The sequence below is a fragment of the Spinacia oleracea genome, chromosome 3 (assembly GCF_020520425.1).
Source record: "Spinacia oleracea cultivar Varoflay chromosome 3, BTI_SOV_V1, whole genome shotgun sequence".
In the NCBI taxonomy this organism is placed as follows: Eukaryota; Viridiplantae; Streptophyta; class Magnoliopsida; order Caryophyllales; family Amaranthaceae; genus Spinacia; species Spinacia oleracea.
In genome coordinates, this window is record NC_079489.1 from 36,373,082 (window position 1) to 36,389,949 (window position 16,868).

Here is a 16,868-nt window from a genome sequence, read left to right on the forward strand (position 1 = left end):
ATTGAAGGGACATGCGTTAACTATTAAACTAATCCGAGTTGATTTTAGCAATATGCAACATATAATACTAATTCGATCGTGATTATCTGATTTAAATAACATTAAGGGACCTAGCATGATAATCCGATTTCCCAAAAATATTATATTTATTAGGCGTGATAGAACAATCATATTAGGTTAGTTTAACAGTTCATAAAAAGGGCGAGGAAAGCAGTTAAATCATCGAAAAAGGGACACATTACGACGCACCCTTGAGAGGTGCGTCAGGGTTCTCAGAAAACTAACCACTTTGACTTTGCTATTTCTCCTTTTTATTTAACGAATCTCGATTATGGGACAGGATACGTTCTGTTCGATTTATGGATCGATTGCGACAGAACGCGTGAACAGTTTCGCAGCGAGAGGCTTAGGCTAAGGGGTTTAGAGTCAATACTCAGAATATATTATGTGTTGTTGTCTATTGTTTCACGTCGAAACTAGGGGTCTATTTATAGGGAAGAGTTCGTGGAAAGATAGAATTGCAGAGTTCTAATCCACAAAGAATTAGGAAAAGAAACGTACCCAGGTATTTTCAGCGCCCAGGCCTGGGCGCCAAAGATTTCGGCGCCCAGAGCCAGGCGTTGAAAATAGGGTCTGGGCAGTTTTTTGTTTAGTCAGATTCGGATTCTAAAATCCGTAGAGTTTGAGATTAATTTGAGTCTTTTAGCGCGTATCAATTTGTGACGGAATGTGTCTGGGCCCGTTACGAACTCTAGGCTCGTTAGGATTTTAATTAATACGTAACTCTTATTTCCGAATCCTTTTAGGAATAGGATTCTCGCAGTTTTCTATCTCATTTAGGATTTATGTTGGAATGCAACACCTAATTCTGACAGGTTTCTATCTTTTATGATTTGCCACTTTTAGAAGCTACCTTTTACGGCAGTTACTATTTTTAGCAGGTTTCCATAAATAGTAGGTTTCGGGTAAAATGGAATGGGGAATCGAGATTCGTTTATTTTATAGGAGATGCGTTATCAAGTGGAGTTTTTATGCTTTCATCATCGAACCTTTCCCTTGCGGGAATGGGGACAAAAGTAGGTGTCTACAGTTAGCCCCCACTTTGACTGAGTCTTGGAGTAAGACGATGGTCAAAGTATTAGACGGAGTGCGTCACACAAGTCATGGTGTATATGACCTGTTTTGCGAGGGTCTCACGAGCCCCCGAGTGATAACATTTGACTTAAGGGTCATCACTTGAAGTGTCGACATATCCCTCACGTGTCATTGGGATTTGTCAACTGATAGTATAGAAACTTCCTCACTTTGTCATTGGAAGGATCTAAAGATGCGTAGAAACTCCCTCACTTTGTCATTGGGAGTAACTACAGATGTTTTCGAAATTAAAGCTGTAAAGTGTAATTGGGCCTGGCCAAGCCCAATCACGAGGTAAGACGTTTTTAAAGATTCTCATTTTCAGGGTTAGCTAAACGAGAAAACCCCCTTGTTTTTATAGGAAGTAAAACGAAGGAAAATCCAGTACCCTTGTTTTTATAGGAAGTAAAACGAAGGAAAATCCAGTAAAAGTTATCGCTGCAGCGACTAAGGACTTGCGCTGTTAGTGACGCAGACCCCGCCCGCTGAAGGTGGGCGAGCCTGTCCTCTGAGGGGGACCCCCCGTCCGATAGAAGTGGACGAATCTGTTTCATGTTTTTGAAAATAAGGACCTACGCGGTTTGTGATGTAGACCCCGCCCGCTGAAGGTGGCGAACCTTGTCCGCTGAGGGTGGACACCCCGTCCGCTGAAGTGGACGAATCTGTTTGAAATTTTTTTGAAAATAAGGACCTACGCGGTTTGTGACGTAGACCCCGCCCGCTGAAGGTGGCGAACCTTGTCCGCTGAGGGTGGACACCCCGTCCGCTGAAGTGGACGAATCTGTTTTGAAATTTTATTTTGATTTGCTTTTTTTTTTTTGAAAATAAGGACCTACGTGGTTTGCGCAGTAGACCCCGCCGGCTGAAGATGGCGAGCCTATTTTAAATTTGAAGACTTTATTTTTCGAAAACTGAGGACCTGCGCGGCTAGTGACGCAGACCCCGCCCGCTGAGGGTGGGCGAGCCCATTTTGAATTTCTAATTTTGCCTATGTAGAAGGGCTTTTGTGATTACAACCTGTTGGTGGGTCGTAATTTTTCTTGATTAGATGTGTCCTATAAATGGGTCCACATTGTGTATATTTTTGTTTAACAATATTTTTTGAAATATCCAAACATGTTATGGTGCGTGGCGCGGTCTGGGAATGTGATTTTGATTGCACGCTTTTTGTTGGAGTCCACTTTTCGTGAGCCCCCAAGTGTTGGGGCTCGTCGGTTGTTTTTCGCGTCTTGTAATCATGTTCGGGGTCTAGCTCGTATGTGCGAGCGACCTCCTATAGTAGTGTGCTATTTTAGTGAAGTCGTGGAGTGCGACTTTAGCTTTCAGGTGACATCCGGTTTTGGCTTGGCCCGGATTATCCCTTTGACAGACAGACATTTTCTATTTGGAAAACCAATGACTACATATTTTGGTGTTTCGAAGAATGACCATGATATTTAACTTGCTTTTTATTTTTTGAAAAGTGTACATGAGCGTTTTCTGAGATGAGTCTAAGTTTCGACCAAGTTTCACTGTTATTATTTTTTTGCTTATTTGGGAGCTAAAGGTGCTTTGGGCTTGATCTTACTTGCAATAGGGCCTCGTGTTTTAGCAACACGGTCTTAAGTCCTTTCCTATTCCGTGTTTTTGTGAAATCTGGGCCTTGGGCTGCATTTTCAGCGCCCAAGCTCAGGCGTTAAAAATTTCGGCGCCCAGAGGTGGGCGCTTAAAGTTCTTTCCTGGTAATATTTGATTTTCGGATTTCTAAACACGTTTCCGAATGGGATCAGGATGTTTATTGGGTGCGTTCAGCTATATATAGGGGCTAGGTACGTCCTTATTTTCCACCACTCTCAAATTCTTTCTCTCGTTTTTGCCGTGCTCTAATTTATTTACTGCTTTTGCCATGTCGACCCCTACTTTCTCACTCCAACGGACTGTTAGGCGTTGGCTACGAGCCCTTACTCCCACAGAAAAAGCTTTGTTAAAAGAATACCACTTAGAGGCACTTTTAGGCTTACAACAAATTAATATTGATTATAATTTTCTGCATGCTGCCCTAAACTTTTGGGACTCCGATCATCATGTTTTTTCCTTTCGGGGCAATGAAATATGTCCTTTGCCTGATGAATTTGCTACGATCCTTGGTTATCCTACTAATGCTACTCCTGTTACCCCTGGCACTATTGAAGAGGGTAAAACAACCATAAGGGCTTTCCTAGGGCTAGATGATAACATGTTTGCTGAACTTGTTGTAGACGATAAGGTTAACTTGGCAAAAACTCGTAAAACATCATTTTAGGCCTAGTAAGAATATGACCGAACAAAAATTGAACATTCGAGCCCTTGTATTTTGCTTGTTGAATCATTATTTGTTGTCGAATAATAACGGTGAGTTCGGTGACATAAGGCTGATCCCCTTGATTAGCCAGATGGAAAGTTGCTATTCTATTATGCCGTTGGTTGTTGCTGAGACTTTGCTGAGTGCGGATGAGCTGAAGAAGGATGCCAAATCCGAAATTTTTAAGGGAAGCCCCCTATTACTGCAGGTAATCTACTTTTTCCTTTGCGCACATATACGCCACTTTTCTTTTTTTTGCCTGGGGCTGAGTTTCAGCGCCCAGGGCTGGGCGCTGGAATATTCGGCGCCTGGTCCTGGGCGTTGAAACTGCGCCCCAGGAACCTTTTTTCTTTCTTTTCATTCTTTTGATTCGATCGTACCTGTTTTTTGCAGATTTGGCTTGCGGAACGGCTTAGACTTTTGGAAGCTCCTGCCGATCCTAAACATTATCGCCCTATAGCTTTGGGTAACCGGAAATACTTGCACCAAGGCCAGGACGAGGCCGAATGGACCTCCTTTTTTACTTACGGAATTTGTTCTATTAAGTGGGTGGTACCATGGTGGGGTTTGACTACTATGACAGGGGGGTCTGATGTATCGGTTTATATTTCTTTGTTGGGGCTATCTTGTCCCATTTATATTTTCCCTTACCGAGTCATGCGTCAATATGGTTTAAGGCAGACTATCCCCTTTTCTGATACGGTACCACCTAAGGTAGCGACCTTTGCACAAACACGGGTCTTAGCGTGGGCTAGGTATTATGATGGTCTCCCGCGTTGGGCTGTAGCTACAAATGGGTTTGTGGGTCTTTCTGAAAACTATAAGTTGTGGATGAGTTCCGATGACAAGGATGTGAGGACCGAGGCTCGTAATGGAGAGCCGGCTGAGCTTTTGATACCTCGTATTCGTGTTAAGTATGAGGGTCCTGATTCTGCCAGACCTCGTACCTATAGTTTTAAGACTGTGAAAGCTCGTCCTGATCGAAAGCGAAAGGAAGTTCTTCTCCGTTCCAGTGTCTGGCCTAAAAAGGTGCCTAACATGAAGGGGCCTGCTGTTGTTAAAAGAAATGCAAACTCTCGCGGAGATCGTCGCCGGAACAATGTATGGGTTAGGAAGGCTCAGCCGCTTGTAGAAACAGTGGCTGGTCCAGTCGATGATAGTAATCCTTCTCCCACCACTGTTTGTGCCCTTGAGGCTGAGCAGGCTATAACTGAGAATGTTTCTAAAGCTTTGGCATCTTTGGAAGTTAGTGTCCAGGAGCCAGTTCTTATGGAGATTGATATTGGGGCAGCGCAGAAGACTATGGGGATGGATCCTGCGAACATTGCTCTCTTCAAGACTTTATTTGATGATTTGGAAGAACTAGAGTAGTGTAGTTCTTTGCTAGGGTGTAGGTGCCCTCTATTTATTTCAGTTGTGTTTGTTTTTTATTCCTAGCACTTTGTTTTCCTTCTTATTATATTTTAATAAAGGCATATTTTTAGTTCCCATTCAATTTTGTTTATATGTCTAACACTTTTTACACAAAGAATATAATTTTTTATTATTAATTGGACCGAATCCTTGGTAAGGATTGCCTACGTATCTTGTCAGAATCAGGTCGCGCGTAGTTCTTAGCTTTAGAATAAGTTCTAGTATGCCGGATTTCGGTAGATATGTCCTGAAGTGGAAACATATTACTTAATCGGTTAAATGAGTGAAGTATTTGCCATTATTTTCATCTGCCGTTTTCCATAGGTTGCGTAAAATTCGACCGCGTAAAATTCGACCAATTTGTTGGTAAACCTATTTGGATACGTACTGTACCCCCCAAGTGTTCGTTATTTTTCCGTTGTGTGCGGATAAAATGACGAGCACTTTTCGAAAAAGGAAAACTTTTGGCAGGCAGAGAGTTTCAACGCCCAGGCTGGGGCGTCAGAAATTTCGTCCCCCAGCCCTGGGCGCTGAAAATAACTTGGGCGGTCAATTTTGACGTTTTTGCTTCACATGTTCTTGCGTTTATTTCGTTTTTTGTGCCTTGATATTTTGCTTCGTAGTTAAAGTTAATTTTGAGGGTATTTTGGAGGCTTTTTTTACTGTTAGCGTGAAACGCATTTTCGTCCAGATTAATTTTTTCTATTGGTGACTCAAAACAGTTTTGAAAATGGAGTTAGGGTGCGGAAATTATGAAGATCTTTTGTGGAGGGTATGATGGGATCTATGTGAAAGCTGTTGGTGGATTCTACGTTTTATGAATTTATTTTTTGGTAACATTTGCATTAAATTTTTGATTTCTTTTTGATTTTGGGTTGCATGGATTGGCTCTTATGATGACATTGGTTGGCTTTTTGGGTTTTGAGGATGGGATAGTGTGGTTTATTTTGTGGGTTTCGGGAACTGGTTTACATGGCATTATTTCAAAATCGAGTGGGCTTTGTTTGTTGGGCCTGTAGTGGGCCGCTTCTTTATTTTTTATTTTGCAAGTACATTTGGTGTTTATTTAGTGTTAGAATAAAAATTTTAGGAGAAATATTACGCCTTTATTAATTTGGAAAGTAAGGAAAACACACTGAAATAAAACTGACCCATATTCTAAAGGGCCTTAGGACCATCTAAAGTCTCTATTATTTTTTCTATCAATCTAAAGAACTACTAGGCGCTTTTTACTAATGGTGCCCTATGTGGCTCAAGCCTGGGGTTTAGTCTCATAAAACTTTGGTCCTTCACCGGTACTCATCTTGAATTCCATTCCTTTTGCGTTGACCCACTGATATATCTTCACCCATCCGTTCCCGACCTCTTCTAGTGTTGATGCAGGAGAGATTAACCGGGTTGGATCAAAACCTTCATCTTGTAAAGCTAGGGTAGTCATCACAGTCTCGTTCTCCATAGGCCTCGATTCGTTAAACAATGTCCATAGAGCCTGGTTGTCCAATATTTCAGCTGTTTTAGTCTTGGTGAGGTGGGGTGCCTCATCCAAGGTGTGGCAGTCATGGAAAATTTCAAATCCGGGTTTTAGCAGGCCATCCTGAACGCAGGTTCAGGGAAATCACAGCATGGGTGTTCTTCTCCTTCCCGAACAAACATCCCGTTAAGGGTCCTTTGATATGGGGGAAGGAGGGTGGTTTGTTTGGCTTTGTTAAGGCGTAGCCTAGATAGGCGGTCAGCGATATCTTCCTCCGTTGGTTCATAACCTAAGCCAAAGGGGGTAGATTTGTCGGGAAAAGGATGGAATGTGCATTCCTTCTTCCTTATGCCCAATGGGGTTCCCGGGAAATAACCTTGAGCTAACAGCATTCTAGGGATGACTCGGGATGCATGCGGGTCTAGGAATGCTGGATCATAATCTTCGATGAACTGGATTGTTTCTTCCATTTGAAACCCATAAAGGTCATCTGCAGTTTCGGCCGTTCCAACCATAGTACAACTGACATCGAGAGGAGGGGCGCGGATTTCTAGTATTACCCCGTTATGGTTAAGTTTAACCATTTGGTGCAAGGTTGAAGCCACACCTCCTAAGTCATGGAGCCAAGGTCGCCCCAAGAGGAGGTTGAAAGTGGGCTTGATGTCGATTATTTGAAACTCCGTGGTGCGTGCCACATGCCCAGTTTGTATGGTAAGGTTGATTTTTCCCAACACAGGCCTTCGGGAGTTATCATAAGCTCGTACCCCTTGTGAGGAGGTTTGGAAGTCATCGCTTCCTAGCCCCAAGCAATGGGCGGTTCGCAATGGGCAGACATTAACCGCCGAACCATTATCTACGAGCGCTAGGGGGATGTTTTGTCCTTTGCATCCAACCACTAAGTAAAGGGCTTTATTGTGAGCACCCCCCTCTTTGGGTAAGTCTTTATCAGTGAAAACTATGGCCTTTTCACCGACATCTCTCGTGACATGGCTAACCAATAAGTCAGGTGTGATATCTGTGGGTACTGAGATGAGGTCGAGTGAGCGAATAAGCTTTTCGCGATGTTCGTTTGAAGTACACATAAGATCCCAGATGGTAATCTCAGCTTTGGTTCGTTTCAGTTGTTTCAGGAGAGGATTTTCAATGACTTCCGCGACGGTGGCGTGCCGCCCGTTCTCAGGAGTTTGCCTAACCGGGATGTCGCCCATAGGAGGTGGGTGAATATCCGGTTGGTATATCCTTCCGGATCGGGTGAGGTTGTCGACCTCGGGCTCCTGAGGGGTGGTGTCAATGAGAGCATACCCGGGCCAAGTTTCAGTGAAGAGGTCCTGGCCCGAGACTTGAGATAGGTAAATATCTTCAGCATCATCGTTCCACACACCGCACACTTCCCCCTCGATTCGATCCATAGGTACCACAGCGAGTGGTGCACCTTGAGGTGTAATATACACCGTGGGGTCGAAATTCTCTGGTTGGTCGAGAGAGATGTGACAAGAGCCGAGTGGGCTCTTGTTGTTGTTGGGCTTGCCAACGTTAGGGAGAGGTATTACTTCATCCTCTATCATGTCCTGGATCGTATGTTTTAGATACCAGCAGTTTTCAGTGTCATGCCCATTTCCTTGATGGAATTTGCAGTAAGTACCTTCGACCCAATATTTGTTTTTGACAGGAGGGACGCGGGTGGGGCCTATAGGTCTCAACTTTCCTTGATTTGGTTAGTCTTTCAAAGGCTTGTACCAAAGTTGACCCGAGTGGGGCAAACTTTCGGTCTCGGACCCATCTTACAGGGTATCTTCGGGCAGGAGCCTCTTCTACAGCATGGACTTCTTGGGTTTGGGGTGTGTTACCCCGATTATAGGTGTTGGTCTTATATGCAGGTTTGCTCTGTATGGTTTTGGCGAGGTCGTCGTCGATTTTTATTCCCACATCATAAACTCTTTTGAAAGTGTCGAGTCCCAGGTACCTAAGGTGTTGTCTGTAAGCCGGGTCTAAGTTATCAATGAATTTTTGGACCAATTCTGTTTCGGGAGGCCTATTGATTAGCTGGGCCGCCTGGTCTCTCCATCTAGCAAAGTAGGTTGTGAAACCCTCATTTTTCTCTTGGAAGAGAACTTCCAGCTCGCGCATGGTGACTTGGAAATCCATGTTCGACGAGTATTGCTTGATGAAGACATTGACAAAGTCTTCCCAAGTGAGGAAGAGCTTAGGGTCCTGGTGATAGTACCATTTGAGCGGCACAAGTTCCAAGGACAAAGGAAAGGCAGGTAGGTACATGGACTTGTCCACGCCTTTCAAGTTCATGGTATTCATAAAGCTCAGTAGATGATCACGGGGGTTATCCGTGGCCTTGAACTTTGGTAAGTCAGATGAACTGAACTTTTCTGGTAATTTGCCAGAAAAAGGTTCAGGTTCTAGGGAGAAGTATTTGCTCCCCATGGTTTGCTGTAGGACCATTTTTTCGATCCTCTTCTCGTTTTCGAGGTCATTTTTGGCTTGCGCAGCCGCTAAGGCTTCATTTTCCATTTTCAGTTGGCCCATGAGTTGGGTCATTTGGACCATCTGGTCTCGCAAATCTTCAATGGACATGTTTGGAGGTGCGAATCGAGGTTGGGGAAGCGGAGATCCTTGAAATGAGGGACGACGGACGGAGCTTGGAGCTACTAAACCTAATGTTGGTGATGTATCTTCGAGACGCACTAGCCGTTGATTCCCTGATCGGCACCAAGTGGCAGGACCGGTCCTAGGCATAAGATAAGCTAAAGTTTAGGTTCCCAAAGTTTCAAGCATTACTTAGTCTAGACTTTGACTCTCTAAATTGGTTTTTCACTTTTTCGCTCTTTCTTCTGTCGGTACACTTTTTGGGGTTTTTTTTTATTTTGGTCATTCTTTGGATTTTCGAAACACTTGCCTGTGTGACATTCATAGTTGTTAGCATGTCCGGTTTTGGTGCCGAGCATTGCCGTCGTAGGAGGCCTAACGACGACACAAAGAGTTATTAATTTTTCGCGAGTCGCCTTTTGAAATCGAGTGCTTTTCTTACGCCCTCGTAGCAATTCTTTTGATGAATATTTTTTGTGCTACGTACTTTCTTTTTGCTTGGGCACCGAGGCCGCTGCGCCTGACTAGAAAGTCAAGCAGCAACTTCAGCGCCCAGCAGTGGGCGTGAGAAATTTTGGCGCCCAGCCAGGGGCGTTGAAAATGCGTCCCTGGCTGGTTCTCGTTTTCTGTTTTCTGTTTATGCGACTTCGATTTGCGTGCTTGCCTAATAACGTCCTTTACGCGTGACAGCGTTTGTGGGATTCGTTACAGGCCATCCCGAGCGTCGCTTGTTTTGTGGCGATCATTCGGGTTTGCGGAACACGTGCTTCGGTATAACTCTTTGGCAAATTAGTCTATGAATGTTTGGGCAATTTTTAAGGTCATTGGTTTTCTAGGATAGTTTGTCACACAATCACATATTTCGCTACACATAACTACATTACAAACATGGATTTGAAAATTAAATATGCCGCGTAGTTTATGATAGGCTTTTATGGGTAGTTTATTTGCTCCTGGCTTGGTACCGCTTCTATCGTAGATCCAACACATGCCCCGGTCGAGGTAGTGTCTTCAACAGACGAATTTCGCTCAAGAGGCCAACCCGCAAGTGCAAGCCAAGGGGGCATGCAGGCGAGAGGGACCTAATGGGCGAGCGATTGGGTTCGGGATAGGTGTACTACCTGCACAAGTACCGAGTGGGAAACATGCGCGGCGTATGCACCCCCCTATTGGCGAAAAGGTATCCTTAGTCCCAACTCCCGAGGGAGCCGAGATTCGTTATGATGTTCTGCCCGTTCACATTAATATGCTGATTTTCAGGTCGTCCCAACTTGATGGGGAAATAAACGCGGGGTAGGATCGTTTCACCCTTCGGCTATTTTGATTACCTACAAGCACGAGTATTTCCTTCACTATCCCCAGTGGAGTCGCCACTGTGAGGGGGTCGAAAAAGCGCGAGGCTAATGCGTGACCTGTCCCTCGTGGGTGTGACGATTCTTTTGCTGCAATCAAGTGTAATTGGATTTCCTGTGAGTATACACCCAATCGACTAGTAATATAGGAGTCGCCATTCAGTTTTTAACGACAATGAGAAAAACTGACAAAACCCGGTTATCGTGACATAAAGGGAGTGCAATTATGTTTGACCACGACGGCCGTAGGTTCCCTTGTGATCCCTGGTGTGGGGATCTCTCAATATACACCCGCAAGGTAGAGATTGAGGGTTCGGGGGACTGTAACTACCGAGAGGAGTAATTCGCTCGTCGATAACTCCTGAGGCAGGATATCCTTACTAGCTCAGCATAAATAATTGAAGCGACATGCGTTAACTATTAAACTAATCTGAGTTGATTTTAGCAATATGCAACATATAATACTAATTCGATCGTGATTATCTGATTTAAATAACATTAAGGGACCTAGCATGATAATCCGATTTCCCAAAAATATTATATTTATTAGGCGTGATAGAACAATCATATTAGGTTAGTTTAACAGTTCATAAAAAGGGCGAGGAAAGCAGTTAAATCATCGAAAAGGGACACATTACGACGCACCCTTGAGAGGTGCGTCAGGGTTCTCAGAAAACTAACCACTTTGACTTTGCTATTTCTCCTTTTTATTTAACGAATCTCGATTATGGGACAGGATACGTTCTGTTCGATTTATGGATCGATTGCGACAGAACGCGTGAACAGTTTCGCAGCGAGAGGCTTAGGCTAAGGGGTTTAGAGTCAATACTCAGAATATATTATGTGTTGTTGTCTGTTGTTTCACGTCGAAACTAGGGGTCTATTTATAGGGAAGAGTTCGTGGAAAGATAGAATTGCAGAGTTCTAATCCACAAAGAATTAGGAAAAGAAACGTACCCAGGTATTTTCAGCGCCCAGGCCTGGGCGCCGAAGATTTCGGCGCCCAGAGCCAGGCGTTGAAAATAGGGTCTGGGCAGTTTTTTGTTTAGTCAGATTCGGATTCTAAAATCCGTAGAGTTTGAGATTAATTTGAGTCTTTTAGCGCGTATCAATTTGTGACGGAATGCGTCTGGGCCCGTTACGAACTCTAGGCTCGTTAGGATTTTAATTAATACGTAACTCTTATTTCCGAATCCTTTTAGGAATAGGATTCTCGCAGTTTTCTATCTCATTTAGGATTTATGTTGGAATGCAACACCTAATTCTGACAGGTTTCTATCTTTTATGATTTGCCACGTTTAGAAGCTACCTTTTACGGCAGTTACTATTTTTAGCAGGTTTCCATAAATAGCAGGTTTCGGGTAAAATGAAATGGGGAATCGAGATTCGTTTATTTTATAGGAGATGCGTTGTCAAGTGGAGTTTTTATGCTTTCATCATCAAACCTTTCCCTTGCGGGAATGGGGACAAAAGTAGGTGTCTACACCAGTGATGACAGTTGGTCAATGCATTTCGACGGTGCTTCGAATCAGAACGGGTGTGGTGTTGGAGTAATTATAGTAGCCCCAGATGGCACTCACATTCCTATATCAGCAAAACTCCAATTCAACGTCACAAACAATGTGGCAGAATATGAAGCATGCATTATGGGCCTAGAAGCCGCCTTAGCATTGGGTGTCCAGAAACTTCGACTGTACGGGGATTCTTCCCTAATCATCAATCAAATTTCCAGCAAATGGAAAGTGAGGAGCGAGAGCTTGGCTCCATACCAGTCCTACCTTGAGCAACTGTCTGAGCAAATAGAAGAGCTTCGCTATACATACCTCCCGAGAGAGGAAAACCAATTCGCCGATGCACTGGCAAAGCTGGCCTCATTGATCAACATCCCGAATGGCATGGCCGAAATGCCACTTACAATTGAAACACGTCAAGAAGTAGCATATGTCCATGCTATTGACGACGTCGAGCAAGATGGAGATGAACCTTGGTTTACAGACATTCAAAGGTATCTACAAAATTCAGAGTATCCCCCGCACTTTTCAAGCAAGAATCAAAGGGCTTTACGACTACAGTCAGCCAACTTCGTCATAGAAGGCGTCATTCTATACAAAAGGTCCCTTGGCGGTCCTAACCTCCGATGTGTTGACAAGCACGAAGCTCAAAGAGTCATGGACAACATACATGCTGGAGTCTGTGGCACCCACATGAACGGGAAGATGCTAGCCCTCAAGATCATCAGGGCTCAATACTACTGGACTACCCTCGAACGGGAATGCTACTTCTTTGTCAAGAAATGTCCTACCTTCCAAAGGTGTGCGAACTTGAAGCACATTCCTTCATCATTGATATACTCCCAATCATCACCATGGCCATTCTCAGCCTGGGGCATCGACGTCATCGGCAAAGTCACTCCAACGGGCACCGGGGGTCATGAGTTCATACTAGTTGCTATCGACTACTTCACCAAATGGGTCGAGGCCAGATCATTCAAAGTGTTAGGTTCTAAGCAAGTGGCCCAGTTCATACAAGAAAACATCATATACAGATACGGCGTTCCTCACGAGTTCATCAGTGACCAGGGAACCCATTTTCAAGGAGAGTGTGAAGATCTATTCACCGAGTACAAGATTCAACATCATCGCTCTTCGCCTTATCGCCCACAAACCAATGGGGCAGTCGAAGCAGCCAACAAGAATGTCAAGATCATCATCATGAAAATGACTACCAATTACAAGGACTGGCCCCAGAAGCTGCATTTCGCATTGTGGGGGTATCGAACTTCAATTCGCACTTCAACTGGTGCAACTCCATTTTCATTGGTCTATGGAATGGAAGCAGTACAACCTATCGAGCTGGAGATACCTTCTCTAAGGATAGTCCTCGAAAGCAAAATCCCAGAAGATGCATGGGTACAAGCAAGATATGACGAGCTAGTCATGCTCGATGAGCGTTGGCTTCAAGCCGCTCACCATGTACAAGTCTATCAGCGCCGAGTGGCCAGACATTTCAACAAAAGGGTCAGAACCCGAAACATTAAAGAAGGCGAGCTCGTCCTGAAAGCCCTTCACAAAAGCACCATGGACTCAAGGGGAAAATTCAAACCCAACTGGGCAGGCCCATACATTGTCAAGAAGATCCTCTCCGGGGGAGCAGTCGAACTAACAGACGTCGATGGAACAGAATTCAGATCTCTGACAAACCTCGATCAACTCAAGAAGTTTTATATCTAAGTTCCATGTTCAAATTACAGAATCCAATTCAACGTCCTGTAAGGTAGTCGGAATTACGTCCGGCCTGATTCCCTAACGGGACACGTAGGCAACCTCATTTCGAGGCCCGGCCACTTTAATACAAACAAATTCAAAATTTCCTCAATTAAGGGTATCCTAAAAATCAAATCAAAATTCAAAACTCAATTGTTGTTGTCTTTATTCCAAATGTGCCAATTCAAAGCAAAGCATGTTCAAGCGGAAAATAACTCTTTATTTGGCTCTAAGGCCTTCAAAGCTAATTCAAATACAAAGTCAGGATCAAGTGAAGCAAAGTTCAAAGCCTTTTCACTTCCTAAACACGTTTTCTAAACACATCTTCCAAACACATTCTAAACAAAATTCCTTCCAATACAATTTCAAACACATTTAGCCTACAAAGATCTAGGGTCGGGCGACTATGCTCTCGAGTCTTGGCACCTTGAGTACTATCCCCTGACTCCTCCCGCAATCAATCATCAATCTTCCCCTTGCCCAAGCGGCGGGAGAAGGAACTTGCTAGCCTTCCAAGACGGGAGGACGACGAACCTCCTTTGAACTCCGAACGGTCAAGCACCGGATGGGCCACGCTCCCGTCACCTTCCTCATAGTCAGTTGATGCAGGACGTCTACCTCTAGAACCTCGGACTCTAGCTGGTCCGGAAAGAAAAACGTCCCTCTGGCTTAGGCCTCTCATCCATACAATGTACCCCGCAGACAGAGTAACTGACTCAGGTGGAAACTGGATACTCAGGAATGGTTTGGCGATCCAATACCGCCTCCAAACTTCAAGTCGATTGGCATTCAGCGCCACGGATTTCGGGTTCTCTTCAGCACAGTCCGGGATCTCCTGTTTCAAGCCATACTGTCTCATCACTCGAGCAAGCGAGTAGAAGACTAGCATTGTGAGGCTTGGCACCCTCAAAGCAGTAGAATCAGGGGCATGTCTCATGGCAGCAATTCCCCACCAAGGAACTACCCACATTATACAAGATTCAATTCCAGAGAGTGCGCATCGCCACTCGTCCAATGAAAGTCGGCCATATGTCATGGGCCGCACAGTGAACCCTTTTCTATTATAACTCTCCATGTTCTCCGGTGGTGCCACCAGCATGAGCCTCTCCATAAACCAAACCTTGGGCAGTATACAAGAAATGCATTTCAAAAATTCAACATTCAAAATTCAAATACAAGTACAAATTCAACATACAAGAAGACTCCAGATCCTTACTTGGAGTAATACCGGACTTCCCGATGGCAAAGAAGAGGGGTCCGACTTCAGCAAGTCAAGGCCCACCAATGTTTCGCCAATCACAAGCGGCATTGGGTCCCGACCATTAGCAAACTGCTCTACAATTTCTATTAGGGAGGCATCACCATTGCCAAACCCCTGTTTCTAAAAGAGGAAGCGAGCAAAGATACAAAAACTCAAGGCCCTCAAGCGGAAAACTTTGGGAACATCAAGCCCAGCATAGTAGGTGACAAGGAGGGACAAATCCACCCCTCTGCCATATACAACAGCACTCAAAAGTGGAGGCTTCAAGCCCAAATATCTTTCAAAACTCAAGAAAAAGTGTTCTTCAACACTGGGCATGCATGGCTCCGGCATAATGGGCCACCCCAATATGGCGCTAAACTCTTCAGGGAGGGGACATACCTCATTATTCCATGATGATGATTCGAATCCCAAGCCTCCAAAACTGCAAGAATGAAGTGCACATCCATCTTTACAAACCGGAAGGAGGCGAGCACCCCAAGATGCATGCCATCAAGCTCCCTTTTCTCATATTTTCCTAGCGAACCAAGCCACGAGTCCAAGGCATTTTCAAAGGCCATAGCCATGTTCTATCTTCTTTTTCGTGAGGACACAGTATACAAGGAATAGCAGGGAAGGATTGATGCAAGAAATGATCCGAAATACTCCCTATTTATACAAGAGTCGGCTTGCACGACAGCATACTGGCACCAAGCGCTATGTCCTGCGCTAGGCGCAGGGGCCTGCAGCAAAGGACGAGGCCACCATCCTCTTTTATGACTCCGAGTACACACTCTTTAGTGTTTCGGGCAGCAAAGTACAAACCTCCATTATTCAAGATTCCAAAGCCGCAAGTCGCGCTAATTCAAGCAGTCCGGATCAACGCTTCGGGCAGATTTCGGTTTCAACTATTCAAAATTCGAGCATTCTAGTCCTAGATCGGCGTCCTAAGTCGAGTCTGCATATGCATAGCAAAAGTTGAATATACTTTGACTTGCGCTTTTCCTAACCAAAAAACCTCAGTCAAAGTGGGGGCTTATAGTGGGTATATACACCCGAAAAAATGGGCAATTTTTTTCAAATTTTTTGCAAAATTATCATGCATGCATATAACTACAAATTCCAAGGCACACACAACGCATACAAGATCAAACATTCAAACATACAAAAGCCAAAACTTCAAATTTTTTCCAAACCAATTCAAGTTCAAAGCCATACAACCATACAAAAATTCAAGTTCCAAACCATACAAATCCATAAAGATACAATCCAGCCTATACAAAATCAACCCAAGTAAGCTGGAACTCGCTACCATGCAGGGTCAGTCTGAGTCATCATCAGCGGTGACGCCAACCACAGGCGCCTTGTCCCTGTTTCGCCTCCTAAGGCGCTCTAGATCCTGGTCCAGCTCCGTCCCAGGGGTACTAGGATCCTGCTCCGAGATACAAAGAGTGCCAGGAGAGGGATGAACTCCCTGCTGAGGAGAGGGATACTGATAAGGCGGCGGCATCGCCATGTACTGGTACGGCGCAAATATCTGAGCTTGACGCATCCTCTCCATATTCGCATAGTAAGCCCATGAATCTGCACCCCAAGGCTGAGGACCACTCCCTCCGAAGTAGTAACCGGGAGGAGAAACAAAGGGCCTCGAACTGCTTGCACCTCCAAACGAATGCCTGGTAGGATCAACATGTACAAAAGAGGCAACCCTCTGATCAGCATCCGAATGCCTCTGGTGAGCTCCAGCACCGGACCCCTGTCCTAGGTCCAAGCTCGGTCCCTCCTGCCTCGAGAAAGTCTCTCCCTGGGGCTCCCTGTCAATGGATCCTCTGCGATCTCGACGGCGCTCCTATACAAAATACAAATTTCAAGAATCAACATCCAAGTTCGAATATCCAGAATACAAATTTCAAAATCAAGTAAAGCACCTCTCTGTCCCGGCCAGAAAGCTTCCGGGTCAGCTTGGCACAATGCCTCTTCCAGGAATCAATCAAGAGCATCCAGTGAAGCACTCTCGCCCGAGGCGCCTGCATACAAAATTCAAGATCAATTTCCAGATACAAGATTACAATCAGTT